General features: G+C 44.5%; 1 long non-coding RNA gene across 1 annotated transcript; it reads right to left on the reverse strand.

The window, feature by feature from the left end:
- Window positions 1-8315: 8315 nt before the first annotated feature.
- Window positions 8316-11449, reverse strand: LOC119278610. Its single transcript, XR_005137892.1, has 3 exons — window positions 10931-11449; window positions 9936-10097; window positions 8316-8677 (listed from the first exon to the last, which is right to left on the reverse strand). It is a non-coding gene; the product is annotated as an uncharacterized LOC119278610 (long non-coding RNA).
- Window positions 11450-23821: the final 12372 nt, after the last annotated feature.

Here is a 23821-nt window from a genome sequence, read left to right on the forward strand (position 1 = left end):
GATCCAGCAAGGGGAGAGGAGAAGTTGAGGGAGAACTCCGACAGCACGACGTCATGGTGGTGGTGGAGCTCGTGGTATTCCTGCAGGGCTTCGCCAAGCACTACGGAGTAGGGGGAGAGTTGGAGGAGGGAGGGGCTGCGCCAAAAGCAAAGGTGCTGCAGCCCTACCACCCCCTCTCTATTTATAGGGTGAAGGGGAGAGGGTTCCGGCCCCTCTAGATCCCATCTAGAGGGGGGCGGCGGCCAGGAGGGGGAGACTTTCCCTCCAAGCAAGGTGGAGGCGTCCCCCTCCCCTAGGGTTTCCAACCCTAGGCGCCTTGGGCCCTTGGGGAGGGGCGCACCAGCCCACTAGGGGCTGGTTCCCTCCCATATTCAGCCCATTAAGCCCCCCGGGGCAGGTGGACCTCCGGACACCTTTCGGTGGTCCCAGTACAATACCCATAACCCCCGAAACCATTCCAGTGACTGAAACTGGACTTCCCATATATAAATCTTCACCTACGGACCATTCTGGAACTCCTCGTGACGTCCGTGATCTCATCCAGGACTCCGAACAACATTCGGTAACCATATACTAATTCCCATAACAACTCCAGCGTCACTGAACCTTAAGTGTGTAGACCCTACGGGTTCGGGAATCATGCAGACATGACCGAGACATCTCTCCGGCCAATAACCAACAGCGGGATCTGGATACCCATGTTGGCTCCCACATGTTCCATGATGATCTCATTGGATGAACCATGATGTCAGGGATTCAAGCAATCCCGTATGCAATTCCCTTTGTCAATCGGTACGTTACTTGCCTGAGATTCGATCGTCGGTATCCCAGTACCTCGTTCAATCTCGTTACCGGCAAGTAACTTTACTCGTTCCATAATGCATGATCCCGTGACTAACTACTTAGTCACATTGAGCTCATTCTGATGATGCAATACCGAGTTGGCCCAGAGATACCTCTCCGTCATACGGAGTGACAAATCCCAGTCTTGATTCGTGCCAACACAACAAACACTTTCAGAGATACCTGTAGTGCACCTTTATAGCCACCCAGTTACGTTGTGACGTTTGGTACACCCAAAGCATTCCTACGGTATCCGGGAGTTGCACAATCTCATGGTCTAAGGAAATGATACTTGATATTAGAAAAGCTCTTAGCAAACGAACTCCACGATCTTGTGCTATGCTTAGGATTGGGTCTTGTCCATCACATCATTCTCCTAATGATGTGATCCCGTTATCAATGACATCCAATGTCCATGGTCAGGAAACCATAACCATCTATTGATCAACGAGCTAGTCAACTAGAGGCTCACTAGGGACATGTTGTGGTCTATGTATTCACACGTGTATTACAGTTTCCAGTTAATACAATTATAGCATGAAAAATAGACAATTATCATGAACAAGGAAATACAATAATAACCATTTTATTATTGCCTCTAGGGCATATTTCCAACAATCTCCCACTTGCACTAGAGTCAATAATCTAGTCCACATCACTATGTGATTGTAATGAATTCAACACCCATGGGGTTTGATCATATCTCGCTTGTGAGAGAGGTTATTAGTCAATGGGTCTGAACCTTTCAGATCTGTGTGTGATTTACAAATCTCTATGTCATCTTGTAGATGCAGCTACCACGCTCTATTTGGAGCTATTCCAAATAACTGTTCTACTATACGAATCCGGTTTACTACTCAGAATCATCAAGATTAGTGTCAAGGTTTGCATCGGCGCAACCCTTTACGACGAACTCTTTTACCACCTCCATAATCGAGAAAATTCCTTAGTCCACTAGTTACTAAGGATAACCTTGACCGGTGTCCTGTGATCCATTCCTGGATCACAATTGTACCCCTTGACTGACTCATGGCAAGGCGCACTTCAGGTGCGGTACACAACATAGCATACTGTAGAGCCTACGTCTAAAGCATAGGGGACGACCTTCGTCCTTTCTCTCTATTCTGCCGTGGTCATGTCTTGAGTCTTACTCAATACTTACACCTTATAACACAGCCAAGAACTCCTTCTTTGCCGATCTATTTTGAACTCCTTCAAAATCTTGTCATGGTATGTGTTCGTTTGAAAGTACTATTAAGCGATTTTGATCTATCCTTATAGATCTTGATGCTCAATGTTCAAGTAGCTTAATCCAGGTTTTCCATTGAAAAACACTTTTCAAATAACCCTATATGCTTTCCAGAAATTCTACATCATTTCTGATCAACAATATGTCAACAACATATACTCATCAGAAATTCTATAGTGCTCCCACTCACTTCTTTGGAAATACAAGTTTCTCATAAACTTTGTATAAACCCAAAATCTTTGATCATCTCATCAAAGTGTATATTCCAACTCCGAGATGCTTACTCCAGTCCTTAGAAGGATTGCTGGAGCTTTGCATACTTGTTAGCATCTTTCAGGATTGTCAAAACCTTCTGGTTGTATCACATACAACCTTTCCTCAAGAAAATTATCGAGGAAACAATGTTTTGACATCCTATCTGCAAGATTTCATAAATAATGCAGTAATTGCTAATACAATTCCAACAGACTCTTAGCATCGCTACGAATGAGAAAGTCTCATCACAGTCAACTCCTTGAACTTGTCAGAAAACATCTTAACGACAAGTCGAGCTTTCTTAACGGTGATACTTACCATCATTGCCTGTCTTCCTTTTAAAATCCATCTGTACCCAACAGCCTTACGACCATCAAGTAGTTCTTCCAAAGTCTATACTTTGTTTTCATACATGGATCCTCTCTCGGATTTTATGGCCTTGAGCCATTCATCGGAATCCAGGCCCACCATCGCTTCTCCATAGCTCGTAGGTTCATTGTTGTCTAGCAACATGACCTCCAAGACAGGATTACGTACCACTCTAAAGTAGTACATATCGTTGTCGACCTACGAGTTTTGGTAGTGACTTGATCCAAAGTTTCATGATCAATATCATCAGCTTCCACTTCAATTGGTGTAGGCGCCACGGGAACAACTTCCTGTGCCCTGCTACACACTAGTTGAAGTGACGGTTCAATAACCTCATCAAGTCTCCACCATCCTCCCACTCAATTCTTTCAAGAGAAACTTTTCCTCGAGAAAGGACTCGTTTCTAGAAACAATCACTTTTGATTCCGGATCTGAAACAGGAGGTATACCCAACTGTTTTGGGTGTCCTATGAAGATGCATTTATCCGCTTTGGGTTTGAGCTTATCAGGCTAAAACTTTTCCACATAAGCTTCGCAGCCCCAAACTTTTAAGAAATGACAGCTTAGGTTTCTCTAAACCATAGTTCATACGCTGTTGTCTCAACGGAATTACGTGGTGCCCTATTTGAAGTGAATGCGGTTGTCTCTAATGCCTAACCCATAAACGATAATGGTAATTCAATAAGAGACATCATGGTATGCACCATATCCAATAGGGTGCAGCTATGATGTTCGGACACACCATCACACTATGGTGTTCCAGGCGGTATTAGTTGTGAAACAATTTCCACAATGTCTTAATTGTGTGCCAAACTCATAACTCAGATATTCATCTATATGATCATATCATAGACATTTTATCCTCTTGTCACGACGATCATCAACTTCACTCTGAAATTACTTGAACCATTCAACAATTTAGACTTGTGTTTCATCAAGTAAATATACTCAGCATCTACTCAAATCAACTGTGAAGTAAGAACATAACGATATCCATTGCGTGCCTCAGCACTCATTGGACTGCACACATCAAAATGTATTACTTCCAACAAGTTGCTTTCTTGTTCCATCTCACTGAAAACGAGGCCTTTTAGTCATCTTGCCCATCTAGTATGATTTGCATGTCTCAAGTGATTCAAAATCAAGTGAGTCCAAACGATCCATCTGTATGGAGTTTCTTCATGCATATATACCAATAGACATGGTTCGCATGTCTCAATCTTTTCAAAAATGAGTGAGTCCAAAGATCCATCAACACGGAGCTTCTTCATGCATTTTATACCAATATGAATCAAATGGCAGTGCCACAAGTATGTGGTACTATCATTACTATCTTATATCTTTTGGCATGAACATGTGTATCACTACAATCAAGATTCAATAAACCATTCATTTTAGGTGCAAGACCATTGCAGGTATTATTCAAATAAACAGAGTAACCATTATTCTTCTTAAATGAACAACCGTATTGCGATAAACATAATCCAATCATGTCTATGCTCAAAGCAAACACCAAATAACAATTATTTAGGTTTAACACCAATCTCGATGGTAGAGGGAGCATGTGATGCTTGATCACATCAACCTTGGAAACATTCCAACACACATCATCATCTCACCTTTAGCTAGTCTCAGTTTATTCCGTAGCTCTTTTATTTCGAGTTACTAACACTTAGCAACCGAACCGGTATCTTAATACCCTGGTGCTACTAGGAGTACTAGTAAAGTACACATTTAATATAATGTATATCCAATATACTTCTGTCAACCTTGCCAGCCTTCTCATCTACCAAGTATCTAGCGTAGTTCTGCTTCAATGACCGCTCCCTCATTACAGAAGCACTTAGTCTCGGGTTTGGGTTCAACCTTGGGTTTCTTCACTAGAGCAGCAACTGATTTGTCATTTCATGAAGTATCCCTTCTTGCCCTTGCCCTTCTTGAAACTAGTGGTTTTACTAATCATCAAAAATTGATGCTCATACTCGATTTATACTTTCGCGGTGTCAAACATCGCGAATTGCTCAAGGATCATCATGTCTATCCCTAATATGTTATAGTTCATCATGAAGCTCTAATAGCTTGGTGGCAGTGACTATGGAGAACCATCACTATCTCATCTGGAAGATTAACTCCCACCCGATTCAAGTGATTGTAGTACTCAGACAATCTGAGTACATGCTCAACAATTGAGCTTTTCTCCCTTAGTTTGTAGGCTAAGAAACTCGTTGGAGGTCTCATACCTCTTGACATGGGCACGAGCCTGAAATCCCAATTTCAGCCCTTAGAACATCTCGTATGTTCCGCGACGTTTCAAAATCGTCTTCGGCGCCCCAATTCTAAACCGTTTAACATTAATGAACTATCACGTAGTCATCAAAACGTGTATGTCAGATGTTCGCAACATCCACAGACAGTGTTTGAGGTTCAGCACACCGAGTGGTGCATTAAGGACATAAGCCTTCTGCGCAATAATGAGGACAATCCTCAATTTACGGACCCAGTCCGCATAATTGCTACTATCAACTTTCAACTAAATTTTCTCTAGGAACATATCTAAAACAATAGAACTAAAGTGCGAGCTACGACATAATTTGTAAAGACCTTTTGACTATGTCCATGATAATTAAATTCATCTAATCAAATTATTAATGAACTCCCACTCAGATAGACATCCATCTAGTCATCTAAGTGATACATGATCCGAGTCAACTAGGTCGTGTCCGATCATCACGTGAGACGGACTAGTCATCATCGGTGAACATCTTCATGTTGATCGTATCTACTATACGACTCATGTTCGACCTTTCGGTCTTTTGTGTTCCGAGGCCATGTCTGTACATGCTAGGCTCGTCAAGTGAACCTAAGTGTTTTGCATGTGTAAATCTGGCTTACATCCGTTGTATGTGAACATTAGAATCTATCACACCCGATCATCACGTGGTGCTTCGAAACAACGAACTTCCGCGACGGTGCACAGTTAGGGGGAACACTTTCTTGAAATTTTAGTGAGGGATCATCTTATTTATGCTACCGTCGTTCTAAGCAAAAAAGATGTAAACATGACAAACATCACATGCAAATCATAAAGTGACATGATATGGCCAATATCATCTTGCACCTTTGATCTCCATCTTGAGGCACGGCATGATCACCTTCGTCACCGGCATGACACCATGATCTCCATCATCATGTCTTCATGAAGTTGTCTCGCCAACTATTACTTCTACTACTATGGCTAACGATTTAGCAATAAAGTAAAGTAATTACATGGCGTTATTCAATGACACACAGGTCATACAATAAATTAAGACAACTCCTAAGGCTCATACCGGTTGTCATACTCATCGACATGCCAGTCGTGATCCCTATTACAAGAACATGGTCAATCTCATACATCACATATCATTCATCACATTCTTTTTGACCATATCACATCACATAGCATACCCTGCAAAAACAAGTTAGACGTCCTCTAATTGTTGTTGCATGTTTTACGTGGCTGCTATGGGTTTCTAGCAAGAACGTTTCTTACCTACGCAAAAGCCACAACGGTGATATGCCAATTTCTATTTACCCTTCATAAGGACCCTTTTCATCGAATCCGATCCGACTAAAGTGGGAGAGACTGGCACCCGCTAGCCACCTTTATGCAACAAGTGCATGTCAGTCGGTGGAACCTGTCTCACATAAGTGTACGTGTAAGGTCGGTCTGGGCCGCTTCATCCAACAATACCGTCGAAACAAGATAGGACTAGTAACGGTAAGCATATTGAACAAAACCAACACCCACAACTATTTGTGTTCTACTCGTGCATAGAATCTACACAATAGACCTAGCTCATGATGCCACTTTTGGGGAACGTAGCAGAAATTCAAAATTTTCTACACATCACCAAGATCAAGATACGGAGATTCTAGCAACAAGAGAGAGAGGGAGTGCATCTTCATACCCTTAAAGATTGCTAAGCGGAACCGTTACAAGAACGCGGTTGATGGAGTCGTACTCGCGGTGATTCAAATCACGGAAGATCCGATCTAGCACCGAAAGGACGGCGCCTCCGCGTTCAACACACGTACAGCCCGGGGACGTCTCCTTCTTCTTGATCCAGAAAGGGGAGAGGAGAAGTTGAGGGAGAACTCCGACAGCACGACGGCGTGGTGGTGGTGGAGCTCGTGGTATTCCTGCAGGGCTTCGCCAAGCACTACGGAGTAGGAGGAATAGTTGGAGGAGGGAGGGGCTGCACCAAAAGCAAAGGTGCTGCAGCCCTCCCACCCCCTCTCTATTTATAGGGTGAAGGGGAGAGGGGGCCAGCCCCTCTAGATCCCACCTAGAGGGGGGCGGCGGCCAGGAGGGGGAGACTTGCCCCCAAGCAAGGTGGAGGCGCCCCCCTCCCCTAGGGGTTCCAACCCTAGGCGCCTTGGGCCCTTGGGGAGGGGTGCACCAGCCCACGAGGGGCTTGTTCCCTCCCATATTAAGCCCATTAAGCCCCCCGGGGCAGGTGGCCCCACCCGGTGGACCTCCGGACACCTTTCGTGGTCCCGGTACAATACCGATAACCCCCGAAACCCTTCCGGTGACTGAAACTGGACTTCCCATATATAAATATTCACCTCCGGACCATTCTGGAACTCCTCGTGACGTCCGGGATCTCATCCGGGACTCCGAACAACATTCGGTAACCACATACTAATTCCCATAACAACTCTAGCGTCACCAAACCTTAAGTGTGTAGACCCTACGGGTTCGGGAATCATGCAGACATGACCGAGACATCTCTTCGGCCAATAACCAACAGCGGGATCTGGATACCCATGTTGGCTCCCACATGTTCCACGATGATCTCATCGGATGAACCATGATGTCAGGGATTCAAGCAATCCCATATGCAATTCCCTTTGTCAATCAGTACGTTACTTGCCCGAGATTCGATCGTCGGTATCCCAATACCTCGTTCAATCTCGTTACCGGCAAGTCACTTTACTCGTTCCATAATGCATGATCCCGTGACTAACTACTTAGTCACATTGAGCTCATTATGATGATGCAATACCGAGTGGGCCCAGAGATACCTCTCCATCATACGGAGTGACAAATCCCAGTCTCGATTCGTGCCAACACAACAGACACTTTCGGAGATACCTGTAGTGCACCTTTATAGCCACCCAGTTACGTCACTACAAGAAATCTGTTAATACGTGACGAATTCAGTCCGTCATGGACCTGCGCAAAACCGTCAACGAAGGGGACGCGTGACGGATTTGATTTCCATCATGTATATCGCGTCATAATTTGACCACCACACACTCCATGACGGACCATCTAAAACCGTCACAGACCATGACGGTTTTTAGCCGTCATCGATGGTAGTTAACTCACACGCTCATAACGGCGTTAACTTGTCTACCACGTCATCATCTGACATTGATCTGATGTGGCAGCCCATGTTGTCAAAAGCCCATCTAAAATTTTGGCCCACTAAATTATTGGTGGCCCGTCTATGCAGGTTCATTAATTTAAAGTAAGGTCCAGTAATTTTAGTCCAAGACATTAGGCATCACTCATTTCTCTTGGTCCACCGAAATTTTAAGCCAATAATAATTTAACAGAAAATATATGCTTGTGTCATTAAAAACAGAAAATTACATACACACCAGAAAATGCATCTGTACAGGAGCAAAAAAAGGATCCAAAAAAGATTAATTTTACAAGCATGACATACCGAACTAAAAATACATCTCTACATGAGCAAAAAAAATATCCAGAAAAGTTTAATTTTACAAGCATGTCTCAGAGAACACTATGCTACTCTACAACCAGCACCACACCCATCAAGGGACGCACAACGCTTCTCAGACGTCAACCAAGGGTCATCCCGCATTCCTGGCCATAGATCCGCTCGTCCACAACAAAGGCATGCGAACACATGTCTTTTTGTTGAAAATGCTACCATAAACCATTATCTGCCACATAATGAAAATTATGTCACACTATAAAATATTATAGCTAGTAGGTTAAACTAGAAGCAGAAACTAGAAGTAGCTTACTACACGTTATCAAGTCCTATATCTTTTGCACTGCCAAGATACAAAGTAGTGAAACAAAATCAATCGTGTGAAAATAAAACATCTCGAGGAAACAAAAAGGAATGATGAGCATACATAGATCAATAGTTGGTAGTAAACTCCGTTGTGCTTATTTGACATGAAGTTCCAGGCTATCACTACACTAAACTCAAATCATGCTATGAAACCCTTCTGAATTTCCTACGATGCAGTCTTATAAAGTAAGCGAAACTCTAAGAAAAGTACAGAAAGAAAGTCCAGGAGAGGCACTTTCATACCCATCGTAAGAAATAAATAACATAAGCAATACTTTTATTCTGGTAACAAAGGCACACATCAAAAAAAAGGGAACAAACACTTTTTCATCTTAATAAGGTTATTATGCTACATGAGAATAATAATCACAGGTACTCCTACCTTCCAACAACTACCACAGTTAAAATCTTCATTTCATAATGCGTCCATAGTTCTAACCTAAGATAGTTTGTATGGGTAATAACCTAAGATAGAGAAAGCACACTGCCACGGTTAAAATCTTCATTTCAACCATGAAAATGGGTAACCAAGCCCTTGGTACGAAAATAAGTGATAATCGATGGAAGGGAGTTCAGTTGTACAGAATTACAATCTGAATCCTAAACTCTATATTTTAGAATAGGAACTTGTTGCTTTTGTATTAACAAGAAAACAACAGGAGCATAATTAAAGTCAACATCTGTTCAAGAAAAAATATACACTTATAGTTCTAAGATGCTGATGATAAAAGTATAGTTTTTTAGGTTTGCTCTCAAGTACTACATACACACATCTGTAAAACAAGTCCATTCTAGCAAGATACACAGTCACAGCTGAATTTATATCTAACAAGCTCCAACTTCCAAATTAACTCCCAAAAGATCAGTACGAAAGCAACATGAAGACAAGTGCACATTAGAAAAAAATAGCTATATCATATTATGTGGATTAGCACTAGCTTGCCCTTATTAAATTATGTGTAACAGTGGAAGAGAACCAGATCCAGAAAACCATCAGCAACTAATCAAGCTCACATGTCCATCGCAGCAACAGAATCCACCTCTAAACTGAACCAAAACATGATTTGCATTCAGATTGCCAGTATCATCTAGAATTGGGGATAAAGTGGGGAGAGGCTCACCACGCTAGGAGGGAAGGAGGACACAGCCATCAGTGAGCTCGTCCAGGCGATGTAGGATAGGGTGCAAGGGCCAAGGGGGTGCCAGACTTGCTGCTCCACCTCCTCCAGCAAAGAGGGCTCGTTGGGGACAGCCACGTTGAGGAGGAGACGTCTTGTACGCCGCTGGATGGGTGGAGAAGGCAGTAGGCATTAGTAGCACAGAGATCAACCCTAATAAATCGTTTAATTTGACGGCACAAGCAGCCTGTCCAGAATATGATTCTCAAGAGAGAAAAACACTGTCCAAGAAAAAGAGAAATAGATACGGCATGCGAGAAAGCAGCAAGACCATTCATTCAGGGACAGAAGAGGTAGCAAAAGCAGCAGCAGGTAATCCTTATAACTAGAGGCTAAGCATCCATCATTGACTCTAATGAGCTACTTCATCGCAACTAACACCGGCGAATAAAAAGAAGCACAATTACTAGATACCAGGAGGGTGGGAACTTGGTGCCAGCCGGTTGGCCGGCCTTGTGGATCTGGAGATCATTGGTTTGTACAAGTACAACTAGCAGGCACTTGTCAGTTACCGGAGAAATTCCATATGCAAAGGCGTCATAAAAATGTAATGTAAAGTACTGGTGTCGTCCACTAGCACTATAGCTACAGACTTATCAGCAATTAAGTTCACTTGTTAAAAAATCATAAGAATAGAAGAATTGTATCCTCAATCAAGTATGTTGGGAATATGAATCTGCAGTTCCAAGCAAATCAGTAGTCAGTCATACACAAATATTGTTTGTTAAAAGAGTATATTTTGTCCCTGTATAGAAACAAATACAGAAACCTTATCCAGATAACAGATTAAAGTGCATATTTGACAGAACAAGCAGCAAGTTGTCCCCAAAATTAAAATCAAGATCACCAAGCTACTGACTAACCATATCCAGCACAAGCAATTTGTCCTATCAAATTGTTTACTCCAAGGTAATATATGCACAGCAGCACAACCTTACCTGGTGTCATGGCCATTGTTCAGGGGCGGGCCAAGCTTGTGCTGTCCCGACGCTCCTCCTTAGGTCAAGGACGAGGAGAAGCACCGGCGTTCGCCGGAAACATCATCGAGCAGGACAAGGCCGAGGTGCCGGCCCTCATCCCGCATCGATGCCGTAGCATGCGTCGCGTCCGTAGATCCCGCAGGAGGAGGTCCTCCGCGCCGCCCTGCTCGAGGTTGACCATCAGGAGGCGAGAGCGCGTGTGGGAGCGCTGCAGATGATGGAGAAAAGCTGTCAAAGGCCGCCGGAGATGCGCCGACGATGAAGGCGATGCCGGTGGCCGAAACCCTAGCACGGGTGTGGGTTTTGGGCCAGCGGTAGAGGCTAAGAGGGGATAATCTTGCCGGAGAGGAGGATGGATCAGAGCGAGGGGAGCTCGTCGGTGTGCTCCATGCTGGGGATAGCCGCCAGAATCGCCGGAATCGGGAGCAGGCTGCTGTGGCGGCTGAGGGAGGGGAGAGAATGGGGATTAGGGTTAGATGGGTGCGGATGGTGCGTTAAATAGGCTGGCTCAAAAAAAATCCCACCGGCCGCGTCCGCAACTTAAATTTGGATGTCCGCACGCGCGCTTGAAATTTCTGGCGCGTCCGCCTACTTAAGTCCACACGACACATAAGCAGGAGCGATCGATGACGGCCTGAATGGTGTATAAAGAAATAAAAGGCTAGGACGCGCAAATCGGGTTGTGACAATTTTCGTGACGTTTCACCGATGTCCATCATGAAAGGGCTATCTTTTTCAGAGGGCAATCACATCCTGCTGAGCCATGACAGTTTTTGTGACGGATAAGAAAAAACCGTCAAGGATTATGACGATTTTCGGGAACGTCATCAGAAATCCATCACATATTAACAGATTTCTTGTAGTGCGTTGTGACGTTTGGTACACCCAAAGCATTCCGACGGTATCCGGGAGTTGCACAATCTCATGGTCTAAGGAAATGATACTTGACATTAGAAAAGCCCTTAGCAAACGAGCTACACGATCTTGTGCTATGCTTAGGATTGGGTCTTGTCCATCACATCATTCTCCTAATGATGTGATCCCGTCATCAATGACATCCAATGTCCATGGTCAGGAAACCATAAACATCTATTAATCAATGAGCTAGTCAACTAGAGGCTCACTAGGGACATGTTGTGGTCTATGTATTCACACATGTATTACGGTTTCCAATTAATACAATTATAGCATGAAAAATAGACAATTATCATGAACAAGGAAATACAATAATAACCATTTTATTATTGCCTCTAGGGCATATTTCCAACACCTCAGACAGCCGGACTATGTACTTGTGCCGGACTGTTGGACTATGAAGATACAAGATTAATGACTTCGTCCCGTGTCCGGGTGGGACTCTCCTTTGCGTGGAAGGCAAGCTTGGCAATTCGGATAGATAGATTTCTTTCTCTGTGACCGACTCTGTGTAACCCTAGCCCCCTCCGGTGTCTATATAAACCGGAGGGTTTAGTCCATAGGACAAGAACAATCATAATCATAGGCTAGCTTCTAGGGTTTAGCCTCTACGATCTCGTGGTAGATCAACTCTTGTAATACTCATAGCATCAAGATCAATCAAGCAGGAAGTAGGGTATTACCTCCATAGAGAGGGCCCGAACTTGAGTAAACATTGTGTCCCCCGCCTCCTGTTACCATTAGCCTTAGACGCATAGTTCGGGACCCCCTACCCGAGATCCGCCGGTTTTGACACCGACAGCCACCGCCACCATTCTGTGTGAACGAGACGTCATATTCGTAGAGAAAAAATAAAAGCTTGGCACACCCTGCTCCGGATGTATATATAAGTCTGGTCCAAATACGGAATTAGGTTGCGGCATTGCGTGAGTAGGTTAGCTCACTTGGTGCACTAGCTACTCCCTTCGTTTCTAAATATAAGCCCTTTTAGAGATTTCAATAGGAAGTTAAGTCATCACCGTTATGTGCACGGATGTTTGGTGGTCATGTCTTAATCCCATGAATGCATTCATTCACTAACTTCTTGTGTGACAGCTTGCTGAGATTAGAGTTTTTTTGTTTTGTCTTTTTGATTTTTATGTTAATTGGAGGTTATGTACACACATCAGAATTATCTTCACTGTGACAAAAGTAACTTCCCCTTGTGTACAAAGAGGACACAAAAATATGCTTAGCACACCCCATTTATGTTACCAACCGTATGCATGTGTGCATCCAACCATGGATTGTATCTATGTACTCCGTTACTTTGCGAATTTTAATAACTTCTATGGTATGTTTTAATGTCCTTTTTTTGCAGGTGATGTTATGTTTTAATGTCGTGTGCATAAACTACACGAGAACCCATTTGTGTCCATGAAGAGAAACTTCTGCACCACGCCCTCTATCCACAACATTAGCCACAACAACATCATCTGCTAGAGGAAGAAAGTAATGAGTGAGTATTCCAGTTGGGTTCCAAATATTAAATGTTTGTCTTCTAGAAATGTGCAGTCAATTTTGTATTATAACAATATGTTTTTCATAAATATTTATTTATATAAATATAAAAAGTCGAAGTAGTATGTTGGAGACCGGTGTCAATATCCAAGACAACATGGGCGAGGGAGTATCCGACTCTAAAAAACTGATTTTAATTCTAAAAACCATTTATGTAGATGAATACCTTTTCTGCAAAGAACTTAGCCCGGAAACGGACCTTGACCCCCTCGGGGGGGTTGGTTGGTGGAATAAGAAGCTCGTCAAAGGCCTCGTCAACATAATCGACACTGACTAGAGACTCTTAGGTAGCCTTTCTATCATGGGGAAAGCACAAGCACCTTCTTGTGGATGAGGTTGTGCTCTAGCAACAAGTCTCTCTTGTTGCTCATATCCATTCAAAGAAGATTCTATGGGAATCTTGCCTGGCACATGGCGACTTATTTAACATGTTAAACAATATATAGTGGACACGGCGATTCGGTGCCCAAGCCCATTTTACAGATTTGCTTAAGATCACGTAAGCTTGGGTTGATGGAGTGCTTGTATTTAGTTTTTATTTTGACCTTGTGAAACTTGCTACCTATGGATGAAACTGTGTAATATTGATGAAACTATGTATATGTACGGATGAAACTTGCTACTATTGGTAACATGTGTTGGATATATATGTGTTCATGACTATTGGTAATATGTGTTGAATATGCTATATTGTTCATATAAATATATTTGTGTTTGATTTTCTGTGAAATTAAATTGATATAAGAAAAACAAAATTAAATGGGGCAATATAGTCACTTTGCCATCTGCTGGCAGATGGCAAAGAGCTTTGCCATCAGCTGGCAGATGGCAAAGAGGCCACGTGTCATCTACATGTAAAATTTGGGCTCGCCTATTTGGGCTCTTTGCCATCTGCCAGCAGATGGCAATTGCCATCTGCTGGCAGACGATAAAGCATGCAGCCTTTGCCATCTGCTGGCAGACGGCAAAGAGCCTGCAGCCTTTGCCATCTGCTGGCAGACGGCAAAGAGCCTACAGCCTTTGCCATCTGCTGGCAGACGGCAAAGTATGTCGTTAGCCTTCTAAAGGGCTAATCCCGTTAAGAGGCTTTACGATCTGCCAGCTGATGGCAAAGGCACAGGATCTTTGCCATCAGCTAGCGGACGGCAAAGAAGACTTTGCCGGCAGGGTTTTAGACAAATTGTTTGCCATCTGCTGGCAGATGGCAAAGCCTTTGCCATCTGCCGACCATGCCTTTGCCATCTGCCATGGCAGATGGCAAAGTGCCAGATTCCAGTAGTGCATATACATAAAAAGATGTGCTTATATGTAGTTTAAAATGTGACATTCTATATTAATTACATTACCTTCACTTTTCTGCTTTGCAGATTTTTTAAGGCTAGCCAATGGAAGTCTTCACAGAAGTTGATGGTAGAAGTTTCGGTATAGTGACTGTCCAGCAGTAGGGTAATTGGGCATGGATCAGTCACATATATGGGCGTATTTTTTACTAGATTTAAATGCTTATTCTTGCCAGCATATGAGAGAAAAGGTGTCCACCGCACTCGAACAAGTCATGGTACTCAGACATTTCCCATGAGTGCTTCTGCAAAAGCAAATGTGTTGAATATTATTAACAACCTAAAACTAGATCCTTAATTAGTTGATTACTTCTAATGAAATCATATAAAATAGTTGTAATACGCTAACCTCTCTAAATTGCCCTTGTATTTCGAATATGCCCATGTTCATCATAACAGATGGATGGAAGAGAAAGGAACAGTTTCACTCCTGATACCTCCTAATCCTGATATGCAACGGCCATGTGCGTGCATTCTCACATAGACTATGATTATCACCCAACAATCACACTAAAATAAGATGAGTTTTGCAATCCATGTGGAAGCATGTTTGTTACTTGTGAGTACATCAATGAGTTGTCTGATTTATACTAGGAGTTTTGTCCTAGCTAGTTGATAAATTATGGTAGATAATCTTGAATGATTGTTTTCAAAAAAATTCATTGTTGTCTCAAGAATCCACAAAGGGTATGGAAGATCAGGTTGAGTTTTTTTATCATGTGTTATTTGTCAGTGTGAACTACTTTTGTCGGACAGAATCCAAATCTCTAAAGCTTTATTTGAATGGAGAAGCGCTGCGATGGCAAAGTGTAAGACTGGGTGTCCCATCTAGTTATCTGTCTATTAGATTACATGTCAAATTCAAATTAATTTCAAATTATCACCAAAATTTGTTATTTAATTTGTTTGATTATCTTGGCAGTTCATACCGAACATGAGTGTTTGTACAATCATAATTTAAGAATCTGGTACTGACCATGTACTACTTGAAAATATCTTATGCCACCAACTGCCCAGGTATCTTAATTTTTTACTGGTCATGTTGATTCACACAAACCACTAGCTTAGACTTTTTTTTGCCTAGATAATTGTGAAGTGTTATCTTTGCCGGATACATGCACTTTCCCCTAATCATGGTGAAGTAGGAGATGACCTCATTTCTGCAGACACTCCTTTACAGCTTCGTCGATGTTGTAGTCCTCAGTCCACCCGTGACCTCTTTTTGTCACCCTTGTTCAATGAGATAGTAGGTTAGCAGTGGCAATGTCGACGAGTCCAAAATTATGGCGCCCCCAAATAATTGCTTCTATGTATGAAATTGTCTATAAGAACATAAATCAGTGTGTCCTTATTATGCTTGTAGCCATTTGTTTCGGAAAGATGCATACACATAAAAAATGTGCTTGTACATAGTTTAAAATGTGATACTGCATAGTAATTCCATTCCCCAAGCTCGTTTTTCTTCTTTGCAGGTTTTCTAAATCTTAGCAATGAAAGTGTTCAAAGAAGTTGGAAGCTTTAGTAGAGTGACTATTCTAGCAGCAATGCAATTTGGCATGGCTCAGTTACCCACTATATCATTAGCTTAGAGAAAATGTTGTTGCAAAGGCTATTGCTCACTACACATCATTTTTATTTTTTATTTTTGCAAAATTCAACCAAGCCAAGATGCAACATCTAGGCCATGGTAGATCACTCAACTATCTCGCGGGCTCGAATGGAAAAATGCATAAGTGGTACACACCATCACCATACCGGCCAAAGGCAAGAATAAATGCATGGTTGGATGGAAATGCTTCTCCTTTGTTTTTAGATAAAATATTCCATTCTATGGTAGTATATTGAGACGTTGGCTGCCACCGAGGGAGTCCTGGATTAGGGGATCCTCGGACAATCGGACTATGTACTTGTGTCGGACTGCTGGACTATGAAGATACAAGATTGAAGACTTTGTCACGTGTCCGGGTGGGACTCTCCTTTGCGTGGAAGGCAAGCTTGGAAATTCGGATATATAGATTTCCTTCTCTGTGACTGACTCTGTGTAACCCTAGCCTCCTCATGTGTCTATATAAACCAGAGGGTTTAGTCCATAGGACAAGAACAATCATAATCATAGGCTAGCTTCTAGGGTTTAGCCTCTACTATCTCGTGGTAGATCAACTCTTGTAATACTCATATCATCAAGATCAATCAAGCAGGAAGTAGGGTATTACCTCCATAGAGAGGGCCTGCACCTGGGTAAACATTATGTCCCCCGCCTCCTGTTACCATTAGCCTTAGACGCACAGTTCGGGAGCCCCTACCCGAGATCCGTCGGTTTTGACACCGACATTGGTGCTTTCATTGAGAGTTTCACTGTGTCATCACGGTAAGGCTTGATGGCTCCTTCAATCATCCACAACGATGCGATCCATGGTGAGGTTTTCCTCCCCGGACAGATCTTCATATTCGGCGGCTTTGCACTGCGGGCCAACGCGCTTGGCCATCTGGAGCAGATCGATAGCTACGCTCCTGGCCATCAGGTCAGGTTTGGAAGCCTAAACTACACCACCGACATCCGCGGGGACTTGATCTTCAATGGATTCGAGCTCACGACAGGTGCGCCGCACAATCACGATGAGCATGACTCAGATCTGCCATCTGACTATGTTCAGGAGATCACACATGTAGCTTCCACGGCTCTAAATCCAGAGCAGATCATGCCATCCGAGGACGGGTGGATGGACCCCGCCACGGAGGCCGCACACTCAGCGGCGATAGAGTCGAACACAGACTTCGCCTCCAATGAGGTCTGCGTCACCCTCGGACTCATGTTCGGCTAGAGACTCTGAACCGCGCGCATCCGTGCCCATTGAATCTGACTGGGCAAGGATCATGGAGTTCAGTTCCGCGGATATCTTTCAGCACTCGCCCTTGGGCGACGTGCTAAGCTCATTAAAATCTCTCTCCTTGTCAGGAGACTCCTGGCCGAACTATGTCCGGCTCGAGCGGGAAGCTGATGACGAAGAAATTCGTTGCCCACCCACCACCCACTTAATAGCCACTGTTGACGACTTAACCAACATGCTTGATTTCGACTCCGAAGACATTGACGGTATGGACGACGATGCCGGGGAAGAATAGGAACCACCGCCCACAGGGCGCTGGACAATCACCTCATCATATGATATATATATATGGTTGACACACCCAAAGAAAGCAACGACGATGAGGCAACGGAGGATAATCCCCTAGAGAAGCAATCTAAGCGTCGGCGTCAGCGGCGCCGCTCCAAGCCCCGCCACAGCAAAAATAGCGATACCGTCACAAGAGACAATAGCACTCCGGATGATGCCGAAGACAAAATCAATCACGCCCAGCCAAGCACCAAGCAAGCCGGACGGGAGGATGGGCAAGCTAGCCCTGATGAACAGGCAATGGATGGAGACTCGGAGGACAACAATTACATGCCTCTCTCCGAAGACGAGGTGAGCCTCGATGACAAAGAATTTATCGTGCCTGAGGATCTTGTCGAGCAGGAGCGCTTCAAGCGCCGGCTTATAGCCACTTCAAAAAGCCTTAAGAAAAAACAACAGCAGCTTCAAGTTGATCAAGATCTGCTAACCTATAGATGGACTGAAGTCCTGGCTACCGAGGAATACGGACTCGAGCGCCCAACCAAAAGTTACCCGAAGCGCAGGTTATTACCTCGATTCGAGGAGGGAGGCACTAGAGCCTACACTACCAGCGCAGGATGAGGCTGACCGGCCACCTCGTGGCCGAGACAAAGCGGCATATCACCCTGAACACCAGCCCACACCCCATCGCCAAACAAATAAAAACACGAAGGCCCGGGGCTACACGCATGACCTGCGAGACGAATTGGAAAACAAAGCAGGACAGTCAAGATCGATCTACAGATCACGGGGGCGCGCCCCAGCGCGTGACGATGATCGCCACGCTGGATATACTAAATACAAATCCGGTCAGGCCGAATACAACAGACCAGACTCATTTGAACTGCCTCGTGATGTAGCCTGGCATAGAGGCGCCGCACACCCCCTATGCTTCACTGACAAAGTAATGGAGCATGAATTCCCACAAGGGTTTAAGCCCGTGAATATCGAGCCATACGATGGGACTACAGACCCCGCGGTATTGATAGAAGATTTCCTTCTCCACATTCACATGGCCCGCGGCGATGATCTACATGCCATCAAGTACCTCCCACTAAAACTCAAAGGACCGGCTCGGCATTGGTTGAATAGTTTGCCTGCAAACTCTATTGGAAGTTGGGAGAACCTGGAAGATGCATTCCTAGATAACTTCCAGGGCACTTATGTGCGGCCACCGGATGCTGATGATTTAAGTCATATAATCCAACAGCCCGGAGAGTCAACCAGGAAATTCTGGACTCGGTTCCAAACTAAAAAGAACCAAATTGTCAACTGTCCGGATGCCGAGGCCCTAGCGGCCTTTAAGCATAACATCCACGACGAGTGGCTTTCCCGACACCTCGGCCAAGAGAATCTGAAATCCATGGCAGCCCTCACGACACTCATGACCCGATTTTGCGCGAGCGAAGATAGCTGGTTGGCTCGTAACAACAGCACCTCAAGCAAACCAGGGGCTTCTGAAGCAAGAAACAACAGCAAGCCCCAACGCAGCAAACACAAGAGGCGGAATAACGGCGACAACACCAAAGACACAGTCGTCAATGACGGATTCAGTGGCTCCAAGTCCGGTCAACGGAAGAGGCCATTTAAAAGAAACAGTCCGGGCACGTCATGTCTGGACCGTATACTCGACCGTCCATGCCAAATTCATGGCACACCAGGAACACCAGCCAATGATACCAACAGAGAATGATGGGTCTTCAAACAGGCCGGCATGCCAGGTGCCGAAAACAAGGAGAAGAGGTCGTAAAGCAAGGACGACGACGAGGAGCCCAGGCCACCGAACACTAGAGGGCAGAAGAAGTTTCCTCCGCAAATTAAAACAATGAATATGATAAACGCCACCCATATTCCCAAGCGGGAGTGGAGGCGTATACTTAGGGATGACGATGCAACAGAGCCAGACGCCCAAAATACAACCCATGGTCGTCCGGCCAGATCACCTTTGACAACAAGGATCGTCCGGCCAATACCCGTCAGGGCAACTCAGCCGCATTAGTCCTTGACCCAATAGTTGATGGATTCCACCTCACACGAGTCCTTATGGATAGAGGCAGTAGCCTGAACCTGCTTTATCAGGATATAGTACGCAAGATAGGCATCGATCCTTCAAAGATCAAACCCACTAAAACCACTTTTAAATGTGTGATACCAGGGGTGGAGGCTTGCTGTACAGGCTCCGTCACTCTGGAAGTAGTCTTCGGACACCCGGACAACTACCGTAATGAAGAGTTAATCTTTGACATCGTCCCTTTTTGCAGCAGCTATCATGCACTGCTCGGACGAACCACGTTCGCTCAATTCAATGTGGTGCCACATTATGCTTATCTTAAGCTCAAAATGCCTGGTCCACGTGGCATCATAGCAGTTAACGGCAAACGCTCCCCCCGCACTGAAGAGCACACCGCCGCCTTAACAGTAGAAGTGCAGACTGGCATTTTTCAATCGAACCTTCATTCGACAGCCAGGTTCATGGACATAGTTGAAAGAGTCCGAACTACTACGCGGTAGGATAGCCCAGCTCGTCAAGAGCTCAATTAATTACTCCAGCGGTAGGCGGAGACGATGCCAGGCTAGACCACCTAATGCGGCTTAACCGCTCCGTGGCACACAAATATCTTTTTACACTTTTCTTTGCAGGTCCACTTTTGTAGGCCATCACTGGCGACAGGGCGACCAGACCCACGAGGGGACGATCATACCAAGGAAGGAAACAGCTCGATCACATACGGTAATCCTTAGATATTCCCCTTGATGACCATCTAATTATTACCCATATCCGCACACGGCTTCCCTCCCCTGGTCACAGCAGGTTCTGAAGTCATATTTCTTTTTATCACACTATTTGTAATCGTACACATTGACGTATTATTCAATTACAATATGTGGCTTTATATGACGCTTACTTGCTGCTCTTTCTTATTGATATTCTTCGTCAAATGGCATCCATACACTACGATACGCCTCAACATGGCAGGGGCTTCGTTGTACCCATAATACGACAATAAAGTCCGAATACCTTTACGGTCATTCGGCACCCCGAACTTATAGCATTATATGCATCGGCTCCGAATCATGTCTTGGGTGAATAGTTGGGTTGCCCGCCTCCTGTGCTTGCTACCCTATGTTCTGCTATATCGGCTAGGGTAGTAAAGGGAGAACTACTGCGATTGCGTCCCGGTTCTTCCAAACGAGTGCATCAGTAGAGAAAGCCGAAAACTGACTGTCATGATACGGCGAGAGTGGTTCAGCTGTTCGAGAGGTTACAAAATCTTTAAGGATTTCTTCCGCATTATGTGATAACTAATGCAGCGTGCGATGGATCGGTTTTTCTTCCGATCAGGTGCTTATAGAGCCCCTAGTGCGGCCTTCCGAACACTAAGGGATGTGCCTACCTTTCTTTTGTCAAACTCCTATGGCTAAGTGAGAGTGATAAAGCCCTACAGTCCGATTGCCTGGTTCATTGCGCTGAACACCTCCTTTAAGGACCCAAAACTGGGGTAAAGAGTGCTCAGGTTTATCCCGAACACCCCCGTACTTCCTACGTGGGGGCAGAAGTCGACGACTGGCCAACTCTCAGATTTAATATATAAAACGGCCGCACATGAGCTCAAACACTCAAATAACAGGCATTATATTATTTAAATGACCTTGTTTAAACAATACATGAGATAGCATGAATATATTCACGGGAATATAATGTCCTTGGCACATTGTTCCGCTACAAGGCGGGACCCTTTAAGGACAGTATCATAATATAACTCGGGCCTGTGGAGCTCCTTCCCCTCCGGTGGTCCTTCGGTCATCAGCTTTTCAGCATCCATCTTCGCCCAGTGCACCTTCGCGCGGGCGAAAGCCATTCGCGCACCCTCCATACAGACCGGTCGCTTGATGACTTCAAGTCGGGGGCAGGCACTCACAAGCCGCTTCACGAGCCCGAAGTAGCTGCTGGGGATCGGCTCGGCAGGCCATAGCCGGATAATTAAATCCTTCATGGCTAGTTCGGCCGCCTTATGCAGTTCGATCAGCTGCTTTAGTTGATCGGCAAAGGGCACTGGATACTCCGGCGCCAGATACTGTGACCAGAAGAGTTTCTCCGCAGTGCTCCTTTCTTCGGCTCGGTAGAATTGTGCGGCATAAGATATGCTGCGTGGCAGCTCCGCAAATACCCCTGGAGAAATCCGAATTCAAATTAGTAAATGTGATCTTCTCCCTTCAAATATTTGTTTTGCATAGAAAACGCCTGATACGTCTCCAACGTATCTATAATTTTTTATTGTTCCATGCTATTATATTACCCCTTTTGGATGTTTATGGGCTTTATTTTACACATTTATATCATTTTTGGGACTAACCTACTAACCGGAGGCCCAGCCCGTATTGCTGTTTTTTTGCCTATTTCAGTATTTCGAAGAAAAGGAATATCAAACGGAGTCCAAACGGAATGAAACCTTCGGGAGCATGATTTTTGGAACGAGCGTGATCCAGAGGACTTGGAGTGCAAGTCCAGAAGCAGCCGAGGCCTCCACGAGATAGGAGGGGTCCCCCTATCTCGTGGGCCCCTCGGGCGGCCACCGACGTACTTCTTCCTCCTATATAAGGCTACGTACCCCGAAACATCCAGGGAGCACCCGAAACACAATTTCCACCACCGTAACCTTCTGTATCCGTGAGATCCCATCTTGGAGCTTTAGCCGGTGCTCCGCCGGAGGGGGAATCGACCATGGAGGGCTTCTGCATAAACACCACAGCCCTTCCGATGAGTTGTGAGTAGTTTACCATAGACCTTCCGGTCCATAGTTATTAGCTAGATGGCTTATTCTCTCTTTTTGGATCTCAATACAATGTTCTCCCCCTCTCTTGTGGAGATCTATTCGATGTAAACTCTTTTTGCGGTGTGTTTGTTGAGATCCGATGAATTGTGGGTTTATGATCAAGTTTATCTATGAGAAATATTTGAATCTCCTCTGAATTCTTTTATGTATGATTGAGTTATCTTTGCAAGTCTCTTCGAATTATCAGTTTGGTTTGGCCTACTAGATTGATCTTTCTTGCCATGGGAGAAGTGCTTAGCTTTGGGTTCAAACTTGCAGTGTCCTTTCCCAGTGACAGCAGGGGCAACAAGGCACGTATTGTATTGTTGCCATCGAGGATAAAAAGATGGGGTTTATATCATATTGCATGAGTTTATCCCTCTACATCATGTCATCTTGCTTAAGGCGTTACTCTATTCTTATGAACTTAATACTCTAGATGCAGGCAGGAGTGGGTCGATGTGTGGAGTAATAGTAGTAGATGCAGGCAGGAGTCGGTCTACTTGTTGCGGACGTGATGCCTATATACATGATCATGCCTAGATAGTCTCATAATTATTCGTTCTATCAATTGCTCGACAGTAATTTGTTCACCCATCGTAATACTTATGCTATCTTGAGAGAAGACACTAGTGAAACCTATGGCCCCCGGGTCTATCTCTTTTCATATTTGCTTCCAATTTACTTTTATTTGCATCTTTACTTTCTGCATCTATATTATAGAATACCAAAAATATATTTATCTTATCATACTGTCTCTATTAGATCTCACTTTCGCAAGTGGCCGTGAAGGGATTGACAACCCCTTTATTGCGTTGGTTGCGAGTTCTTGGTTTGTTTGTGTAGGTGCGTGGGACTTTTGAGGAGCCTCCTACTGGATTGATACATTGGTTCTCAAAAACTGAGGGAAATACTTACGCTACTATTGTTGCATCACCCTTTCCTCTTGAAGGAAAACCAACGCAAGCTCAAGACGTAGCAAGAAGGATTTCTGGCGCCGTTGCCGGGGAGGTCTTCGCTCAAGTCAAGACATACCAAGTACCCATCACAAACTCATCTCCCTCG

Source organism: Triticum dicoccoides, chromosome 3B (assembly GCF_002162155.2).
Source record: "Triticum dicoccoides isolate Atlit2015 ecotype Zavitan chromosome 3B, WEW_v2.0, whole genome shotgun sequence".
NCBI classification, from domain to species: Eukaryota; Viridiplantae; Streptophyta; class Magnoliopsida; order Poales; family Poaceae; genus Triticum; species Triticum dicoccoides.